We start from the raw sequence: 7,701 nt of genomic DNA, 5'->3' as shown, positions 1-7,701 counted from the left end.
GAATCAATGGAACGTGTGTCATTAATTGCGATGGAAATGAATCAAAACGCCTGGTACAAGCCCTAAACACATGTTATACGGCCTCTTCCTTCCTCCGGTATTTGAAGTCACTCCACAACGTGCAGTATCCACCTGCCTTGTAGGGGCATGGCAGAAAGGCAAAGTCTACGGCTCGCAAGCACGACAAGCAGCGTAACAGATACGAGTCCGCATGGTCTTCGGTTTCCTTCCCAGTGGTGCGTTCGGTGAATTACCAGGAACTCATCTGTCCTGGAAAGCTTTAAGATGAAAGAAACTTACAGGCTATAATCACAATGTGTTACCAGAGGAATGTAAAAAAATAATCATCCTAAATGTTGAGGAAAACAGTCATAGCAATTGGTGACAAGTGATGTATTTCTAAAAACGCGTTGTGTGACTAACTGGCAATGGAAGCACACAGGAAGGGCGCTTACTTCCGCAGGTCTAAGAAGTGGTATATAAAGCGCTCACAACTTGCAGCTTCTTACACCTCTTCTCTTGGCTTGCTCTGCTCAGCGAACTTGGTGAGCTCAAATCCTCTTCTCTTTAACTTAGTAATAAGGCCTTTAAATGGATTCTCTGATTCTTAACAATAGTAGATTTATTTTATTCTGTACATTTGTAAGCTGTTTTAGTAATTAAAGCGATGGCATTGATGAGTGAACATTGAGACCGAGACCTCCAGGTATCACTGGTAAGATCTGAAGCCCCAACAAGGAGTTTTATCTTAGCATGTTAGAATGAAACAGCTCTACTATATTCCATTTTAAACAACCAAAGAAATTTTCTTAGGTAGCACTCAATAAATTTTGGTCAATGGAAAAAATGTCTATTACAGTAAAATAGAAATGCTGGTTTTATGGAAAGAAGTTGCAATAATGAATACAGATACTCAGACCACATGAATTGCTTAAACCTCTCTGAAGTCACTGGAACAGCTCTGATCTGCAGCAACAGAGGATTTAAGCCTTAATACTTTGCTGCGCAACAGAGCATTTTCCATATCCTTGCCAGAACCGGCACTGACAAGGTATGTGAGCTGCGGTTCCACACTTTATTGGGAAAGGAATAGTTTACAGGCTGAGATAAATCTGGACAAGAAGACTGACTTTTGCAACACTGAATTTGGCGTATTGGGTTTGCATGTTTCTAAAACCTTTTGAAAATGTTGTGTGGGATTCAGGTCACGTGTTAGGAGACCTAACTGCGTTACGTCCTGAGCCGCAGTCTAGTTGTCAGGATTGACTAGATCTCAGCTGCCTGTCATGGGAGCTCAGACACCAAATGCACACAGATACGTATGCTTTGATGTCTAAATTTGCAAGCTAAAGCTCCTGTATCCAAGGTTCAAATATATGAACTGTTTTATTATGCTCACTTTTAAGAGGATAAGAATAGAAACTGAATCTCAGGGTGGAATCTGATAGGAGGGAACATAAAGATGGGCTGGATAAAATGGAAGCTAAAAGCACATGCAAACGCTGTGGGATTTGCTCAGTATTTCTCTCCAGGCTGCCATAAGCACACCGCCAAGCAGCTGCAGCTATTGCTCCCTGGAAGCTAAGCCTGGCATTAACCTCCTTCTCCACTGTGTTTCAGGTTCACACCCTCCACGGCAGCAAAATGACTTGCTACTACCAGAACCAGCGCGATGACCTGCGCTGCTCGCCCTGCTACAGGACAGCGTACACCTACCGCAGGAGCTACGACTGCGAGAGCCCCTGCTGCTACCCGAGCTACGGCTACCGCAGGCTTTACAGCCTGGGGGACTGCTGCAGCTACCGGAGTGCGCGCACCACCCGCTACTACTACCCTTCCTGCTGTGAATACAACTACAGGTGCTGCTACCCCTACTAAACCCCGCAGCAACATCCCCAGCACGAGGGACATCCCAGACCCGGCAAGCAAGCAGTGATGCCTGATCTTAGAGGCAAAGTTTGCAGGAGGGCTGAGCCCCTGCGACAGCAGATGAAGTTACTGAGAACTCGGAGCTTAGTTCCTCTGTAAAATTTGTCTTTTTACTGTTCTTTCCATCTTCTTCCTGCATTTCTCAGCTGAGAGCTCTCTCTTGATTCTCTCCCATATTACAAGCCCTTTACCTTCCCTCTGTAGTGTGAAAGAGGAAAAAAAATATTTTGTGGTTTATTTAAAGCTTCTTCCAATTGTCATAGTGGTGTTAAAGGACTTCTGCATCAACAAAAATTAGCTCTTGTGTCATCTGCCTTTTCAATAAGGACTTCCAGTAAGATGCTGTAGTACTGTGTAATGGAGAAGCCTTACAGCTGTGTCTCCCTTGATCTGGATTTATAAATACCTAAAGAACTAGGAGCACAGCTTCAACAAAAAAAAAAAAGGATGTTTTCTATGGCATAGTGTAATGACCCATCTACTGTTGCTCCTTTCAGTGTCTTAAAAATCCAACCTGTTTGTATCTGTGCAAACTCCTTTTCTCACTGCATTAAAATATTTCTGCATGAAAGAACCGGATTTCTAGTACTCTTCTTTCTTCCACACCTAGCTTAACTGCAGGGACTTTGTCCCTAACGCAGTAGAGCACTTCATACCCCTTCACATTCATGCAGTTAGCTTTACATTCTGCAATTGCTGAGTGAACAGGCAAGCCTTAGTTCAGGAACAACAAGTCGAGTCTTACCCATTCCAGCAGAGCACTCTCATCTGAAGGCTGCAGAGTCCATCTTCATTTCTCTAGGAGATGGAGCTCTGATAGTTTTCCTATGCACCGCCACAACTGCAAGGGGCAGAGCTGAAAGTGCCCTTTCCAAGTAGCGTTACAGCCATGTGGTTAGGGCACTCTGCAATGTGAAAGAAGAGGTTTTCAACACGAGCATATACTCCAGTTCCTAGGTGAGTTTGCTAACCATGTAGGCTTCATGGTAAATTCTGTCAGGGTAAATTACCTTCAAAATTTTTGAAGAGGTCAATATCAAATCCCAACCACTGAGAGGTCATGTCCTAATGATCTCATTACATTAGCCTAGCAGCAGCACTGAAGTATTTCATACAAACCATTTATTTGGGATATACAAAAGTGAGAGCCTAGAGTTCTGAGAAAATGAATAGTCAAAGACGCAGCTGAAGTTTCTTGCAGCTGCCAAAGTCTGTTTTTCTCAATTTGGGGTGGGGGGCAAGGCTCTACAGAATAATGAGCAAAATCCTGGCACACACCAGGATTACACAAGTTAAGAACAGCTTTTAGTCACATGGTCTGTGTAATGTTATTGATTTCAAGATAGTAAAAAAAATGAACAGAGAAAAAACAAAAATACAGTATAGATGCAGTGTAACTTTTAATAAGAGTGAAACACAAATACACAAAGCCCAAAGACATACAGAATAGAAAGGCTACATTCCCAAAGACACATGAAACCCTGCCTACATCATTCATTCAGGGCTGATATGTTTTGTACATCATCCGCAACAAACATAAAAGACAAACTCTAGCAGCACTTCTAGAGTGTTTACAAAGAACTGCAGTGTTGGGGAAAAGCAAGTTTTGATTTTAGCAATGGGTCAAGAGGAGAAGACAAGAGAGCAAACGGATTTAAAGCAGAAGTAGCTTTTCTACAGCACAGGGCGTTCAAAGCTCCCACGGACGAGCTGCTACCGCAGGGGCTCTGTGCGCTGGGAAATGCTGCTGTAAGCGTAGCCATCACTCCGCGCCTGCCTGGTCGTGGTCGGTCCTTGAGTCAGGGATGCTCCCGCTGGGCTTAGCAGGAGTAGCAGCCCCCATAGGAGTATCTCCGGCCGTACCGCAAAGAGGAGGGGTAGTAGTACCGGCCACTGTACAAACCTCCGGAGCTGTAGCAGTCCCCAGAGCCGTAGAAGCCCCTATAGCCACGGTACAGGCCCCCATAGCCATAGCAGTCTCCAGAGCCATAAAAGCCCCGGTAACCGCACAGGCCCCCATAGCCATACCGGTCCCCAAAGTCATACAGGCCCCGGGAGCTGTAGAGACCCCCATAGCCCTGGTAGCCACAGGGGCTCCCACAGTCGTAGCCCCGGTAGCCGTACAGGCTGCTGTAACTGCAGGGATAGTAGCAGTCATCTTCACACTGGCCTTGGAAGAAAGTCATCTTTCTGCAGTGGAGGTAAACCTGAAACACGGAGCAGGAAGACAAAAGTAAGGTAATTCCAGTGGAGGTAATAGTGTCAAGTATTTTTTACTGGCCCTGTGGGACTGAGGAAGGAAGAGAAATTATGATCGAATTCCTCAGTTCTTCATTACATTTGTTATCCCTTTTCCCCTTATCATTTTCCAGTATCCATCATTAGTTTTCTTATTTACCCACTCTCTATAACCAATCTCATTTCCTTTCTTCCTTACTAAGATTTGTGAAAACACTGACTGTGGAATTTACCTGTCACAGGTTGAGATTTCCTTGCTGCTGTTTCAGATTTTTTCTTAGGGAATATCATGAAGAGTTAATAATCCAAAATTTCTTTTAGGATATTAGATGTGCATGAAAGCCAGTAAGCACCAATTCACTAGATTAGTAATCAAATCACTATACTGCAGGTTCCACATTTCCAAACTTTGTGTGTCTTCAAGAAAGCTAAAAGTATACAGTGTTTGTCACAATACTGCACTGAAGCTGTTGGATCCACTATTGCCAGTCTCATTTCACTAATTTGCACTGATTTTGGACCTGCACCTAGAAATGCTAACTGTACACATCAAAAACTACAAATCCCTAGCATACATGAGAATGCCAGTCAACCTGATCTACTCTCCCATCAAACAGACCTGAAGATCTCCTTCAAAAAACAAAAACAAAAAAAAACAAAGATTGTGGAAGAACTCATTAAGGAACATCACTGGGAAATCCTTCTGTAACTCTGCTAAAGGCAGTTCTGCAAGCCTGTCTGATGGCTGATGATCCTTAACTGGGAACCAAATATCCCAAGTACCAAAGTGATCATGACAGTTTCAGCCCCAACTTTCATCTCTCCATTTCTGCAACTGAATAAGCACAAATACAAGGTAGAGAGGAACCTTAAAATTGTTACGAGTTGCAACCCTAATAAATCATTAAACCAAAATTTCTAATCCTTATGAAAAGACTGAACTGAAAGAAGACTTACCTAGTTCACCGGGAGGAGGAGAAGTAAGAGAGCTGATGGAGGCTCTTGGAGCTCTGCGCCCTTTTTATATCGTTTCTCTGCCTGCCTGGCTTATCTAAGACGCCCTATGCACTCACAGGGTTCGTAGCCTCATTGGCTGGAAAACAACTTTGCTTGCACACGTCATATCTTCAATTAATATAATTTTCTTCATTGTTTGGGATTATTAATATGTTCTCAGCCTCCCATATGTCACACACAGGTTTCTTTCATCTTAAAATTTTCTGGATCAACTGCATTCCTGATATCATTTTATTGTTTTCACTTGAAAATCTGAACCTTATTTTATGTACAACTTAAATGCATTTCTAAGATCCTAAAGCCATTGGAAGGAGAGACATCTTCAGCATAAAGTCAAATCTCCACACATTTTTGAAAATATCCATTGTTCATCACAAACTAATGCACTATGTAAAAGAAATGTAAAAATATGTTTGGAATTTTAGGTTAAGTTTCATAGGTCCTTCAGCAAGGACCAGCATGAATTACAAATAAATCTTAATTGCATTCCTCCAAAACATTCTTGCTGAATAAAAGTCATGCTCCTGGGGTGAGCAGAAGGAACGTTTTCAACAAAAATGTAACTACAGTATTGTTTGCACTTTAATTCATTAGAGGATCTGATCATGAGCTCAGAAGAATAAAGTAGAGAAAACAAGTATGAACGTGGTCATGAAAATACTAAATGATAAGTTTCTGGGGAGATGTGCTAAATTCTGTTTTCCAAGGCACCATGATAGTATTTTCTTAGCAAAGAATCAACCTCAGATATCAAATTTGGTATGACAGTCAGGACTACTGGAGTTTACTAAAGAACTCCTTGTATGACCTTCACCTAATTTCCAGCATTAATTTGAATATAAAATAAGGATAATAATAAGCAAGCAGGATGTCAAGGCTTCCTCAGAATTTGGAATACCAAAGCACTTCATAAACACTCATTAATATTTTCAACTTGCAAAGTGTCACAGTATGTAAATACTAATAATTTGTCACTGAAAGACACCCCCAGATTTAATAATGTGGTCATTTAAAGTACAAATCAAGGTCTTTGGTTTCTAAGTCCTATTAAGGTGGTGCATAATATGTTTATGAAAGTCAAAATCAAAAAAAAACAAACAAACAAACAAAAAAAACTTCCTGAAAGTAAGAGAAGTGTTTGGGGACATTCTCCAATGTGGTGGTAGGTAGAAGTCCTACCACCAAACATCTCAAAACAATAAAATGCATATTCTCTCCCTGCGTGTTGCACCAAAGATGCAAAAACCAAGTGGACATAGTACATACAAGCAGATTGCACAACCAATAATGGTCTAAATGTCTCCCAGAATTATTCCCATCCATCCAACTACAAATTCCCTGCAATTTTACTAGAAATATGCTGAGCCAATTTCTTCTTATTTTAAGATGAAAGAAATTATAAAGGTATTACATATGTGTCATAACATCAAACTTTGAAAATATGAAAATCACTGACTCCAATTACATCATTTGAAAGAATAATACATGCAACAAGATATGTTGTATAACTAACACCTGAGTTTAAGAACATATATATACTCACCTACAACTCAGAAACTTTATTCAGTCCTCTTGAGTTACTCTCCTTGGTGAACTGGGTAAGTCTCTGTTGACTCTGTTCTGCTCTTTGATATGTATTTATTTGTGTGTATATATGTCTGTATGTTTGGGTCTGCATGTATATATATATATATAAAAAATATACACATATAGCTCATTGGTGCACGTATATATATGACATTTATAAAATATAGGTATACGTACATCTACATATGGATATTCTGTAAGCAAGTTTTTGTCATTTTGGAGCTAATCTCAAACACTGCTTCTCAAACATTGCTTCTGCAATGTTAAGGAATTACTTCACCATAACTTCATTGCTTTTACTGTCCTTATTTAATGACATGCATTAAAGCATTGAAAAATTCAAGGTTACAGCCAGAATTTTTAAGTCGTAAATGTCTAGATTAAAAATGTTTGAAAATTTTATTACTTTAAGTAAACATCCCAATTCCTCCAATACATTACATTCTATGAGTTTATCCCAGGTTAAGGGGCATGCAGCACTACTAGAGACAGGGTGACGGATGTGATAGGCTGTTGCTCACACCTGAATAAGCATCTGTAACTGAATTTGCTTGTTTTTCTTTTATTTACTGAAATATTTCTAACTTCTGAGGTAGGGAAGTTCAGTTTCCAGTTGACAAAGAAGTAAATTTTCTAGGTATGATCACCATTCAAAGAAGTTTTAAAACACAGGTGCCTCAGTTTGATGAGTGGCAGAACCCATTTGCGTGCCGAGGTAAAGTCAAATATGACTAATAACCATTCCTGGCACAATACAAAACCACTCTGTGCTGTGCTCTGTTTATTACCTATGACATTTAAAATAAAATCCAAAAAGTATTTTTTAAAAAATGTCATTTGGGTTGTAGGAGACAAAATAAATAGACAAGGTGACTAAGACAGCAAGAAAGGCATATAGGAGGAACAAGGTTGGCAGTGGTGCGTTTCCTC

This window comes from Rhea americana, unplaced genomic scaffold (genome assembly GCF_003343005.1).
Source record: "Rhea americana isolate MKP2758 unplaced genomic scaffold, rheAme1 scaffold_429, whole genome shotgun sequence".
NCBI classification, from domain to species: domain Eukaryota; kingdom Metazoa; phylum Chordata; class Aves; order Rheiformes; family Rheidae; genus Rhea; species Rhea americana.
This window is presented reverse-complemented; position numbering follows the sequence as displayed.